This window comes from Marmota marmota, unplaced genomic scaffold (genome assembly GCF_001458135.2).
Source record: "Marmota marmota marmota unplaced genomic scaffold, marMar, whole genome shotgun sequence".
Lineage (NCBI taxonomy): Eukaryota > Metazoa > Chordata > Mammalia > Rodentia > Sciuridae > Marmota > Marmota marmota.
This window is the reverse complement of record NW_025999913.1, coordinates 5,332,007-5,347,125: the sequence shown is the minus strand read 5'-3', so window position 1 is coordinate 5,347,125 and position 15,119 is coordinate 5,332,007. Positions and strand designations below refer to the sequence as shown.

Below are 15,119 nucleotides of genomic sequence, written 5' to 3'. Positions count from 1 at the left end.
TCTTTACCATATTATGTAACATATTCACTGATCCCATGAATTAGAATGTGGAGTTCTTACAGTGGACCACACTCTCCAAAATCTAAACTCATCCCCAGCCCTTTTTTGTATTTATTTAGAGACAGTGTCTCACTGAGTTGCTTAGTGCCTCACTTATGATAAATTTATTTGTTCCTGAAAAGAAGCAAAAAATACTTGAAAACAGCAAGGTAGTGAGAGAGATGCAGGCGGGAATCTCCACCCATCCCCTGCAGGGCTCCGTGTGCATCTTGGGAGGGACACGGAACAAGATGCTGCTAGAGGCTAATATCTAACCCTCGTGGACATCATGATGCAGCATAGAGTTCTTAGGAATTCTAGAAGACAAATTAAAATTGGGCCTTTCAGTTTATTGTAACACATTTGTCAAGGTGGAAAGGGGGAACGTATCTATTGTATCTATTGAGAGTACTTGATCTCTGTGGTGTCTCATCTTAGAAGGACACTAATCCTATTGAAACAGGGCCCCACCTTTATGATTTTATTAAACCTTAAACATATACACATAGTATATGTGGACATCCATTTGTATTTGTTTATTCCCTGCCTGAAAACTTGAAAATGCAAGGGACCAGTCTGTTCTAGATATCCTTATTCTGACTTTTTAATTCAAATTAAGTTGCACATCTATAAAACAAATAAATCTCTCTTTAAAAAAAAACTTTTCTGTCCTGCATATGTATGTATCTAATTTCCCTCACTTTAATTCAAATTATTCTCCAAGACTACCACAATTTGTTAAATTTGGTGTTTGGAGGACCTGAGTCATTTTAGTTTCATTATCTTATTACTACCAGAAGAAGCTATTGTTATTTAAATTCATGCAGGTGAGGGATCCATGTTAGCCTTTCTTTCTTCCTTCCTTCCTTCCTTCCTTCCTTCCTTCCTTCCTTCCTTCCTTCCTTTCTTTCTTGTCCAGGGGATTGAACTCAGGGGAACTTGACCACTGAGCCACATGCCCAGCCCTTTTTTGTATTTATTTAGAGACAGAGTCTCACTGAGTTGCTTAGTGCCTCGATGTTGCTGAGGCTGGCTTTGAACTCGACATCCTCCCGTCTCAGCCTCTGAGCACCCAGCTCAGTTTAGTTTCCTAATAGTGGGAAGCCAGGAGAAACCATGCAAACTCTGAAAACTCTGATCCAGCTGAGCATAAAGGTTCACCATGGAACAGCTACAAGCAGGAAAGATAAAAGGGACCACTCCTAGGAAAGAGAACAGATTCTCATCATCATTTCACTGGTAGAATTGTGAAATAAAAGTGAGGACTCAGAAAATAGTAAATTGGCATTCATACACATGCATTTAGTCAATGAGCAAAATTTTTTTATTTGGTACAAAGTATTTCCAGCAATACAAATTTCAGGTCTTATTTATTTAAAATGAGTCTAAAAATTTATGACACTTGCTAGGATATCATGACCAGGAGAAAATTTACTCAAGTTTCATCTCAAGGATCAACATCATATCTAATATATGAGTATCAGTCTCCTATTACACATCAACCTGGTTTTATACTATATTACTATATGTACATACTAATACATACTGTATTAACTGTGTTTTATCTTGTTTTATACTATATTACTATACATCAATCTTGTTTTATACTATATTATTATATAATATAATAATATATATGTGTATATATATATACACTAATATATACTATATTAACTGTTATTAACTGTGTTTTTAGTTACTTATGCTTCTAAACAAACAAAATAATCCCAAATGATTGTCTTACATCCAAACACTTTGGAGAGGAATTCTGGGAAAAAAAAGATTTCTATTTTCTTATGGATTGTAACTTCCACTGGTTATAGATAACAATTATATATAGTTGAAAAGGTTCATCTAAGTTTTAGACATTAAAGAAAATCAATTGGTCTTTGTGTGTGTGTGTGTATGTGTGTGTGTGTTTTATGTATAGAATCTATATCTTGGCTTTTTCTTTATTGTAAAATGTTTTGATTATGCCTTCTGTTGAAGAATGAAGGGAATTTAATTTCATCCCAAAATTACTAAATCTTAGGAAGTACTCTACAAAATACCATTCTTTACTTAATAAAGGGCCAGCCCCATATTTCATGAGTTTCCCTTCATCTGACAGAGCTGTGATGTTTGTAATTGTGTATATAAAACCATCAGTCTTCTAGAACCATCTTCAGCTGAGCGAGCCCCAAAGCATGGTCCATTCTGCTCAGATCTGATCAGCATCTTTATAGCTTATCAGCCTTGGGGTTCAATTTTGTTTTGGATGCTTTTATAAATGAGCACAATCACTGGTGTATCTGTTCTTCCAGATTGCAAAGAGAAAAATCGAGAGAGGAACTTTAGTAGATTACTGTGTCATTGAGAATAAAGTACAAGCACAAACGTACCTAAAGTAGTCTCAGTGATGATTTTGTCGGGTGTACATTTCCAGTTTTATTTCAGTAAAATTAGATGATTGTCTTAGTTATTATTGTTTTTGAAGTTATGCGCTAACCTCAGGCTAGGAGTATGATCAATGTGCTATCTAACAAAATCAATTTGTTCCAAAGTACTATTTTTTTCTTAAAAGGAGGAAAAGATAAAAGAAAAGAGAAGTAGCAGTAGATGGGAAAGGTAAGAATTATTTCAGGACCCTCTTCTTTCAGACAGGTGTATGAAGCATTTTATACTTTTAGCAGCTAGATTCAACAGTATGGCTGTTCTTAGAATCCAAGACAACTGCAGAAGTAGCAGAAGCTAAGATGAACTCTTCATCATTTTAGTCACTCTTGCTATTATAAAATTTCTCCAGGTAAGGGCTTAAATATCTCCCTCAATGTTTTTTAATAAGTCATTAGGACATGTAAACTGTAACATTCAAAGTTTCATTTCTTCCATAAATTTGTGAAAAAAAATCACTATGCTTAACACAATTCAAATAAAATAGTATTTCACTTATAATTTTTTTAAAAAAAGTCAAATTTATAAAGGTTATATATGGTAGAGTTTTTTGGTAACTTATGAAGCTTTGGAAAGACTATGAGGTTGTCCCCAATTCCAGGGGTTGACCAAGGGTAGTTTTTCCAACAGTGCTAGAAACTTTGAGGAGTAAAGCAGGTGTCAGAAAACTAGGTCAATACTATTTCATTTCTGGAATTCTGTCTTTCAGCTATTATAAGCTATCTCTGCCTTCTAGGGCTTGTTTCCCTGCACTGTGGGACCCAATGCTGACATGAATGAGCTTCAAGGAACATCGAGTCTGCCCACTTTCTATCTACCCTTTCTTCACAGGGCATCATATTCTAGGGCATCTTTCTTACATACATTTATAACACAGAACTGAAAAGTGAAAATCATCATATGATTCCACATTCTCACTTTTTGGTACTTACTCAAATGAGCAGAAAATGTACATCCACATAAAAATCTTCACATAGCTATTTATAGCATCTGTATTCATAATTGCTAAAACTTGGAAGGAACCAAGAAGTCCTTCAGTAGCTGAATTAATAAATAAACCATAGTTCATTCAAACCCTGGAATGTTATTCAGTGCTAAAAAGAAGTAAGTTCTCAAGCCATGAAAAGACATGGATGAATCTTAGTTGCATATTACTAACTGAATGACACCAATCTGAAAAGACCACATTCTGTAGCATTCCAACTCTATGACATTCTGGAGAAGACAAGCTATGGAGACAGTTCAAAAGGTCAGTGGTTGCCAGAGGTTGAAGGGAGAGTAGGAACAATGAGCAGAGAATGACATATTTTTAGAATAAAAAAATGATTCTGTACTATACCAAAATGGTGGACCTATGACATTAAACATTTCTGATAACCAGACAGTGTACAACTCTCTAACGTTAGAGTCACTCAAACGTAACGTAAATGTTACATTAGAGTCACTGTAACTTAAACTGCAGAATTTAGGTGATAATGATATGTCAATATAATTTCCTTGATTGTAACAAGTATACCACTTTGATGACGAATGTTGATATTGAGGGAGTCTGTGCATGGATAGGAGTGGGAGATTTTGGGTATTATTCAGAGCCTTTCACTCAATTTTGCTGTAAACCTGAAACTGTTCTAAAAAAAATTACTTCTACTTGTTTTGAAAAAAAAATAAGCAAAACAAATCCCTCAGGCCGGGTGTGGTGATGCATTGATGCATGCCTGTCATCATAATGACTGGGGAGGCTGAGGCAGGAAAATCACAAGTTTGAGACTAGCCTCAGCAACTTAGTGAGACCCTGTCTCTAAATAAAATATTTTAAAAAGGGGCCTAGGGCTATAGTTCAGTGGTTAAGCACCCCAGAGTTCAATCATTGGCACACAAAAAACAAAGCAAAAAAACAAAACAAAGCAAAAAAACAAAACAAAAAAAAAACTCCCTCAGACTGTTTGACATGCATTTGAGCTCATAACTTTTTTCCTCAATGAATCTATTCAAGTTGCTCTCCTAATTTTCGGGCTCTCACATCTTTTTGAATTCATTGCATGAATAACCATTTTGGCTACATTCACCTTGACAGTCACGTTGGCTGAGCAGCAAAGCCCAAAATACCAAATCAACAAACCAAGAATTCTGAGAGCATTCAACATACTCATCTTGACTCTTTTATATCAAATAGATATTTTAAAAAGAACTTCTTATAATTTAAGCACTACTTAAACACATCTTTAACATATCTTTTCTAAGTAAGACAAAGGCACTTATGATTATTTCTCTAAAAATATAGTAGATTGCATCACCCCACCTCAAACCCAGGGTTCTTTTCTTCTTCTTCATGAATTGCAATTTCATGGAACGAAGTATAGTTAAGTGTAATTATTGTGAAAAGCACTGAGCTTCAGAGCAGCTGTCATCTTGGCCACAATGTGCTGTACTCAGAAATTGTGGAGAACTCTAATTTTTAGTAAATCTGAACACATTTTGGCATAGCTGCAAGGGGAAAGTGCTGGAACAGGAAGTCTAGGAGGGCTGAGTGTTTGCACAACTCTGATGGAGACAAGGTCATTCAATGTCATCATTTGATTTGGTCACAAAAAGACAATCTTGAAAGAGGGAAGAATTATAAAAATATACTACCTAGCTAAAACTGGTCATTCCACCAGTCCCCTCACAGCTGAAAAAGGAGGAAGAGGAAACATTAAACATAAATAAAACTAAAACAAATTGAACAATCTAAGAAGCAAAAATGGTAACCATTGATCGTGTCTCAAACAGCAGAACCAAAACTGAAATATTTCAGTCCTAGAGCAGGGAAGGGACCCTAACTGTGTTCCTATCTGGGCCAGGGGAACTTCAAATACAACGAGGCTGAGCCCCCGAGCACATCACAGGCCTTGCTGAAGAAGCAATGGTAACACCACGTTGGAGATGTTAGAATTGATTCATAGAGAAAGGTAAATTTAGATACAGGCAATCATGTGGAAATGAAAAATAGAAATGTGAGTGTAAAAGTCGGTAAGAACTTTTAAGTCATGTTTATACTATACTGTGCTGTTTGGTCTTTGGAGAAATCTAAGGAAAGAAAGGAAGGAAGGAAGGAAGGAAGGAAGGAAGGAAGGAAGGAAGGAAGGAAGGGAGGGAGGGAGGGAGGGAGGGAGGGAAGGAAGGAAGGAGAAAAATCCCATAAATGAAGATCTAAATAGAAGAGAACAATTAGCTCCCAGTCTCTATGCTTGCAAGAAAAGCAGGTCTAAATTAAATGGTGGCATTGCTTAAAGAAGAGGATTACAGCAAGTTTGTTTCAACTAAGTTTTTATTTTTTAAAATGAAACAAACATTTATTTAATAATATTTAGGATCAGGAATTATCCTATTGATCTCATTTGGTAGAACTACATTGCAAGACAAACACTGTTTTAAAATTTTATTTTATTATGGTAAGAACATCATATATGATTGACTCTCAACAAGATGTGAAGTGTACAATGTAGTATTTTTAAATATAGGTACGATGTTGTTCAGCAGATCTCTAGAACTTATTCATCTTGCTCTGCTAAAACCAAATGCCCACTGATTAACAACTTTCAATTTCTTCTTTCCCCAGTCCCTGGAAGCCACATTCCACTCTCTGAGTTTCTGAGTTTGACTTTTCTAGGGACCCCTATGAGGAGTCATGCAACATGAGTGTTTTTGTGGCTGGTTTATTTCACTTAAGACAGTATCCTCAAAGTTTTTCCATTTTGTCATATACTGTATAATTTCCTTCTTTTGTAAAACTGAATAATATCCCATTGTGTGTGTGCCACATTTTCTTTATCCATTCATATGCTGATGGATGTTTAATTATTTCCACACCTTGAATACTGTGAATAGTACTGCAATTAACATGGGAATGTAGATCTTTCTTCTAGATCCTGATATAAATTTCTTTGTATACACACAGCTAGAGTGAGATTCCTGGATCATATGCTGGTTCTAGTTTTAATTTTGTCAAAATTTTCCATGTTCTTTTCCACAGCAGCTATATCATTTTGTACTCCCACCAGCTGTGCACAAAGATTCCAATTTCTCCACATCCTCACCAACATCTGTCTTTTATTTATTTTTTTTTTGTTGTTGTTACTGTTTTGTTTTATATCACAGCTATCCTGATAGGTGTGAGGAGATATCTTGTTGTTTTTGATTTTCCTTTCCCTGATGATAGTGATGTTGAACATCTTTTCATATACCTATTGACTATTTATATGCCTTCTTTAAAGAAATGCCTATTCAAGTCTTAGCCCACAGTCAGAGTGAAAGGCACCTCATGCAATGGAAAATATTTGCAAACACATGTGATAGGTGTTAATTTCAGAAACATTTTTTTTAAAACACCTACAACTCAATAGCAAAAAAATCCTAATACTGAATTAAAAGCTGGGCAAGTTTTGTTTTGTTTTGTTTTGTTTTAAATTTAGATCCAAAGCATTTGTAATTGCTTTCTTGAGGGGCTATTGTTAAAGCAGAAAAAATCCAAGTAAGATTGAAGAGTATATACTCAGTGGACCAGAAGAAATTTTCCTTGCAAGATGAAGCCTCCACACCTACCTGTATACTTAAGGTATCTGAGCAATGTCTAATGATTTATTTCTCAACTAATTTAGATGTGATGTGTAACTGTACGTCTTTCCGACATTTTTCTATATTATGAAATCTATATTTCATAGATATCATGGTGAAGGTAAGCAGCTCAGGACATGGAAACCAGGAAGCAGAGAGAGTTTGAGTGTCTGGATCCAGAGATAATACAATCCCCAAAGGCATACCCCCAAGTGATTTACTTCCTCTAGTCATGCCCTACCTGACCAGAGTTACCACTCACTAATTCATTTAACTTATTAATGCATCAAATAGATTAATGAGCTCTTTTTCTTTTCTTTTTTTTTTTTTTTTGGTGCAGGGAATCGAACCCAGGGCCTATGCATGCAAGGCAAGCACTCTGCCAACTGAACTATATCCCCAGTCCCCTAGATTAATACACTCTTAAATTTAGTTCTCACAATCTAATCATTTTACCTCTGAACATTCCTGCATTTTCACATTCGTGAGCTTTTAGGAGATACCTCATATCCAAACCATAACATTCTGCCCCTGGCCTCTAAACACTCAAGCCCATCTTGCAATGCAACATACATTTAGTCCATTTCCAAGAATCCCCATAATCTTAACAGTTCAACAGCATTACCCAAAAATCTACTTCCAAAATCTTATCTGGGACTCATGGTAAATGTTTAGCTGTGAGCCCCATGGAAAATGAAAACAAATTAAATATATCCAATACATAAAAGCACAGAGTAAGCATTTCCATTTCAAAAGGGAGAAATAGAGGCATAGAAAGAAGAGAGGGGACTAAACTAAGACCAAAATCCAGCTGGGCAAACCAGGTCAGTAGCTCCATGTCCAGCATCCGGGGCACACATCTTCGTGACGTTCTCTCCAAAGGGCTGGTGCAGTGGAGTTCTCCTTCCCCTCAGTCACCATGAGTCCAGTCTTTACTGTCTGCAGTTTTATTGCTGCTTTCAGCCTACATGGCCTCTCCTTTGCTTGCCTCTGCTAGATTCCCACCACTTTTCTTGGCAGACATTCCTTACCTCTCATTTCTCAATCTCAGAGGCAGCTTTGGCTTTATTCTCACAGGCTCTCAGGGGCTGTCTGCAGGGATGCTAATCCTGCTACACTTGTCTCACCTCCTAGGCCTCCCACGCCTCCCTTTGGAACTTCAGTGAATGTGCCATGACCTCCTGACTTCAGCAGCCTGCATTCCTTCAGAACCTGCATCAAGAGGACAATTGCAAGGTCAGCCACCCTCTCAAGCCATGGCCAGGTCTCCTGGAACCACAGCAGCAGCATGCTCTGAGAGCCATGGAGACCGAACACAGTGACAAAATTCCCTTGACCCCACCCCTCCCCTTGTGCAAGCAGGGTCCCTCTATGGTCCCTTCTGAATGGAATGCTTTCAACCCGTCTTTTCTATTACCTCTATATAAATTACTTAGCATCATTTTAATGGCTGTAATCTCTTCAACCACAACCTCTTTGGCCCCAGTTTTACATACACTTTTGTGGCCAAATTGCAAGTCTTTCAAATCTTCCTAGTCTGCTTCCTGCTTCTGATGAGCACACTAAACTTGAGCACAAGCCACCAATAATATCCATGCCACTGGCCTGAGTGCTGTGCTACCTTAAAATTTCCTTAGGCAGATTAATTAGTCCATCATCTTTAAATTCAGTCTCCCAGAAAGTCTCAGGACATTGGCAATAGGCAGACAACTTATTTGTGAGAATGCAACATGAATAACCCCTACTCCAATTTCCAATGGAGTTCTCCATCCCCTAAGTCACCATGAGTCCAGTCTTCACTGTCCACAGTTTTATTGGCATTCTGGACTTCTAAGCAACCACAAAAATTGTCTGTTGAATCTCCAAACTTTACCAAACTCATCCCACAAACCAGTTCCAAATGCGTTTGAACCACATGGTCAGGATAATCACAGCCATGACCCCACTTCTGGTACTAATTTCAGTTTTAGTCGATTTTGTGTTGCTGTGACCAATGGACCTGACAAGAACAACTTAAGAGTAGAAAATGCTTATTTTGGCTTATAGTTTCAGAGGTTCAGTTCATGGTCAGCTGGTTCCACCATTCTGGGCCTAAGGTGAGGCTGAACATCATGGTGAATGGGAATGGCAAAGGAAAGCCACTCAGGACATGACAATAAGAAAACAGAGCTTAAGTGAAAGGATCCAGGTATAATATAAACCCCGGGGCATGCCCCAAGGACCTACTTCCTCCAGCCACATCCTACCTGCTTACAGTTACTACCCATTAATCCATTAAATTATTATTATTAAATTATTATTAATCCATTAAATGGATTAATCCATTGTTTAGTATAGCTCTCATAATCCATTCATTTTATTTCTAAAGATTCCTACATTTTTTCATTAATGAGCTTTCAGGGGACACTTTATACCCAGACCATATTAAGTCAAATACTAAAAAAAAAAAAAAGAAAGAAAGAAACTTAAAACTTTTTTTTTTTATTTTTTAAGATTATGTATTTTTTCCCAGAATGAGAAATATCATGATTCTACTATTATTTTTAGGTTATCTCTTGTGTCAGTCAGCTTTTCATCACCATGTACAAAATATTGATAAGAACAACTTAAGAGGTGGAAAAGTTTATTTTGGCTCATAGTTTTGGAGGTTCAGTTCATGGTCAGCTGATTACATACTCTGGGCCTTAGGAGAGGCCAAAGCATGCAGCAAAGGAAAGCTGGTCACCTTACGTTAGCTGGGAAGCAGAAAGGGAAAGAGGAAGGAGCCACAGGAAGATGAATCCTTCCAGGGTACATTACCAGTGACCCACCTCCTCCAGCCACATCCCACCTACCTACAGTTACCACCCAGTCAGTCCATTCTACTTTGAAGGATTAATCAGGTTACAGGTTCCATAATATATCACTTCTGAATATTCCTGAATTAATTTTGGAGATTTGGGGGGAACACCTTGTATCTAAACCATGACATCTGTATTTGCTTTACCAAATTAAAGTATTCTAAAACTTAACAAATTGCATGAATAAGTCATTCACGCCTAACTGCTTAATAAAAATATGTGTTCTCATGTATTCTCTCTACTTTTTCACTTATTTCACTTTTTTTGCACATAGTTTTAATAAATACATTCTTTGTTATCAATATTAACAATATTATATTATCACATGGAAATTTTAAAACTATCCTCCTCCATGAAAACCACAGTTTTAATGAGATTTCTGAGTATTTCATATAAAATATAATTTGTGTATAAGGGGTAGGACCAACCAACTCAGAAAATATACCAACAAAGGAAGACTTTAATTTAAAAAGTTTATTTTACTCTTTCCTAATCAAAAGGAATTGATACTTTATAAGTGCGCTAAAATGCCAGATTTGTTGGAAAACTTATTTTCCAAATTTTAAGGAATTTTAAAAACTGAATATAAAGTTGGTACAGGAGTAGACTCTTAAGAACAATGATTGGATCTTATATAAACTTTGTACAAAATAACAGATAGAGTCACTAAATAGACATTCAAATAAAATAAAAACTCCTAGTCAAAATAATATTTTCATGGTCTTTGGCAATCCTCTTCTATTCCAGACACATGTTAATGGTAAATAAAATATTAAACAAAAATTACCAGAAAGATAGACATAGGCTCAGAAACAACTCTAAGGACTAGAATTAGAAAGGAGCCCAAATGTGAGCAGGACTGAAGGCCCTAGCTGGCCCAGTCCCAGCATAGAGAAAGGCCAGGGGCCAGGAGTTGGATGCTTGCAGGATACCAGATGGCAAAATGTCTCCCCCTGATACAGGGGAACAGAGCGCAGCATCCCTACCCATATAGCTGCTGGCCGCAGGTGCGTACTGTGTCTTCCATGACTTTGGGGTCCTGAGGAGGGTGAAGGACAGAGCCACCACCTCAAGCCCAGATGATGAACCATGCAGCCTGACCTGTGGTGTCTCCACATGCCACCTGGGAGGAGCTCCAGAGAGACATTACAAAGCCAAGGTCGCAACTCCTGGGCTGGAAGACTGGAGACAGGCATCCCACTGGTCAGAGCTTCCCAATAATTGAGAAGCATGGCAGGAAGGGAGAGAAGGAGAGAGACACAGACAAAACACCCTTAACTCTCCATTCACAATATGTCTGCAAACCAACACGTCAAAACACATGGTAAGGAATTCTAAAGCAATACAGTCAACCAAATTCATCCACACTGTTAAAATGTGACTTCACCCAGGAAAATATTAACATTCATAGACTACCCAAACTTGGATATATTTAGGAGACCTAAATGGATGAATGAAGGATTGACGGCCTTGTGAAAGAAAAAAAAATTATGAAACAAAAACTGCAGGGAACAAAAAGTGAGAAAATATTATGATAGTGAAAAATAAAGACATTTCAGACAAAAAGACTTCAAAGTTTAAAAAATTCAAATGACAAATTTTAGACTGATACAGCTAAAACCAATTTGGAATTGATTAATGGTACTAAAGGATTCTCCCCAAATATGGCACAAAAAGACAGAATTACTAAAATTAAAATAATTTTAAAGATATAGTAAATGATAATTTTCCAGAATGAAAGATTTTGGGGAGATCACAGTTCACTTAGCTTGTCAAGAAGGATAAATAACTGAACTCCTAGAAACAAAGTAATGAAAGTATGAAAACTAAAGAAAACAGAAAAATGGTAAAAGCTGTGAAAGAAAAGATAAACTACAAAGAGAGGACAATGTAGCTTCTTATCAGCAGCAGCAGATGGCAGGAAACTAGAACAGCATCTTCAAAGGCTAACAGAAAGTAACTGGCCTCCAATTTTATATTTAAACCTTATTCAAGAATGAGCCCCAAATAAGTCATTTTAGGCCTGAACAAAGAGAGTTACCCCCCATTATTATTAAACACCACCCTCATTATTAAAGGATATTCCAGGAAAAAGTTAACCCTTAGAAAGAAATAGGACTTCAAAAATAATCAAATGTATAACTCTTGATAAAATATACCAGTACATTGTAGTAATGATATCAGTCATCATATTTTTGCTTACACTTTTTAATTTGAAAGAGAAACTAGAAATAGCAATATAAAATAGAGTGAGGTTAGTTATTAGATACCCAAAAATGCTAAGGTCATTGTGTTTGAGAGGTGATTAGAAATATTAGATAAGTTTGAATTTTTTTAGAAAATTTCATAACTAAGTATATGTATTAAAAATTAAAGATGAACAGCAAATACAAACAAAATAAAACAATATACAGGAAACAACAAACAGCTTTAAACTATTTCAGCAGTGGAAGACAAAAGTATAGAAATCTTTATCAAACTAATGCAAGTCAGAAAAAGGAAGAAAAACAAGAAAAACCAAAATGGTAGAAATTCAATATAGCAGGATTATTGTAAGCAAAGTAAGCTCACTTATTATTGGATTATCAGGTGGATCAACTAGACAAAACATGACTTTAACAAGATCAAAAAGGAAGATTGAAAATAAGGAAACAGAAGTTGTATAGCTGTATCAAGCAAAGGCTAAGTAATTCTAATTAACTAAAGCTTTTAACTGGCTTTCACATCTTTTGTAACTACGTTATAAAATCATCAGAGTATCATTAAAGTTCAAGACAATGTTATTAACAAAAACAATAATACCACCCACCTTATGCATTTAACAATGACTTTGAGGTGTATAAAATAAAAACAACAGAATTATGAGAAAAAAAATCATAGGGAAATATTTTAATGCATTTCCCTCATAAGCAGAAACAAATATTAAATATGTGAATTATTGGCAGAGTAAAATTATGAATTTTGATATGTAATTTATCTATGATAAAAATACACATATATAATTTACATTTCAATAAATCTTGAATTAATCACAGAAGATATGTAATATTATTAAGGCTACATAGAATATATACAAAGTGTATGTTCCATAAATTTAAAAAAATTAAAAACAAGGTCACAAAGGCCATACCCCAAGAAGAAGAAGCATAAAATAGAATTCAACAATAAAAAAAATGAAAGCTCTCCACATTAAGAAACTTAAATAAGCATGTTTAAATAACTTATTAGCTTAACAAGAAAATCACATTGGAAATTACCGAATAAGTTAAAATAAATAAAACCAAACAATGAAATTATCATACTAAAATGATAATAGTAACATGTTTTAAAACTGCCTAAAGCAACAAAAGTAGCCCTATTTTAGTCATAACAGTGTCCGTTTAAAAAATAAAATAAATAACTTTAAAAAGTAGTAAAATTTTTTAGCTAGAAAAGTAACAAAAGCTGTCAAACTTTTAAAAATAGCAAATACAATGATAGAGTCAAACTAAATGTAATAGAAAATGAATAATCAAGAAACCATCCAGAAAACCATCAATTATTTGGTATAAAGTTGCTACCCAATCAGATAAAGATAATGCGTAAGAAGAAAGTCATAGATGAGGCTCACGCATAAACAGAAATGCAAAAACTTGAAATGTTACCCCAGCAAATTCAACAGTAGAAAATACAGTGCATACATCCACACACATGTATATGGTAAGGTAATAAGAAAACTGGTTTTAAAATCTGAAGGTTCATACTGAGCACTGGACTAGCTACTCAGAAGTTAAGTCCTGGGGTACTTCATGTTTATGGACTTTGTTATATTAATGTGATTTCCATAGAAAGTGTTGGCAGCTACAGCCCAGACAGTTCTCAATTTACTCAATATAATGGAAATCAAAATAGTTAATGGAATATTTATGTGTATTTTGTTTTTTTGTTTTTATTAGTTGATTTTAGTTATACATAACATTTTGATTTTGACATAATTATACAAGCATGCAATAAAATTTGCTCCATTCAGTCCCCAGTACTTCCCTTTTCTCCTCTCTCCCTCCCCCTTTCCTTTACTCTACTTTACTAATCTTTCTTCCATTTATTTATAGTTTTTTTTTTAAATTAGTACATTATGGGTACACCCAAAGACGAAAATCACTGTGGTATATGCATATGTGTTCGTAAGATAGTTTGGTCAGTTTTATTCCAATGTTGTTCCTCTCTTTTCCCATCTCTCCTCTCTCCCCCCTCAACTACTTTTCTCTACTCCCTTGATCTCTCTCTTTCTCTCTCCCCACCCCCATTGTATTAGGGACTGAACCTGGGCCTCTTAACTACTGAGGCCACATCACCAGCCCTTTTTTATTTTGAGATTCTAGATAGATCACAGGTAGGAAGTCAAGAATCATAAAAATCATCATGTATTTTACTCAGCATCATGTGAGGAAAAAATATCTTATTCTCCTATAGACATTTTTGCTTTATCATTGATTTCTTTCTTCCTGTTGGGTTATTTTTTTTTCTTTCCTTCCTCAAAAGAACACTGATCGAATTAAATCCAAACATTAGAAAACAGCATCAACAGATGTTAATGCAGAAATGCAATAACTAAAGAGAAAAGAAATTTGGGGTTTTCTTATTTTCTCATTATTACTGGAGTGGTACATGTAGTGACAGTTTGAATATTTTTAGAGGCCTGGAGAGAAAGGAAAGGTAAAAGAAATGGCATTGGTGAATATTCTTAAAAAATAAAATGAATATTATCAATGTTAGTATGGTAAAGACCATGTTTTGAGAGGAAGGATTCTCATTAATTTTATTTACATATGTATATGCTATATTAAATTATATATATTTCATAATGTATATATACATATTATATATAGTGTGTGTATATATATATATATATATATATATATATTTTTTTTTTTTTATTATTATTATTATATATTCCATAGTATAGGTGTCAACAGCTTATACTTCAGTTTTTTAGAATGTTTAATTTACCTTCCCAAAAGAGATATCTTATGATGAGACAGAAGACTAAAATGCCAAATTGGGAATGTCAGCTCTCTATCAAGCCAGATAAGGTGGGTTTGATTTCACTTTTAGATGTCCCTAGGGACACGGCTCCTTTGTAAATTTGATCAGCTCCCAGGCATCTAGAAATTTCTTCCAATGTAGGAGCCTAGGAGCTCCAGTCTTGCCCCTAGGATCTCTCCTAGATGTAGA

The 15,119-nt window shown here is 35.3% G+C and overlaps 1 long non-coding RNA gene across 1 annotated transcript in view; it reads right to left on the bottom strand.

Annotated features, from left to right (window-relative positions):
- Positions 1–7,369: 7,369 nt before the first annotated feature.
- The window catches only part of LOC125615570, a 178,654-nt gene continuing 170,904 nt past the window's right edge, over positions 7,370–15,119 (bottom strand). The window contains exon 3 of the long non-coding RNA XR_007346199.1: positions 7,370–8,277. This is a non-coding gene — a long non-coding RNA (uncharacterized LOC125615570). The remainder of the gene's footprint in view (positions 8,278–15,119) is intronic.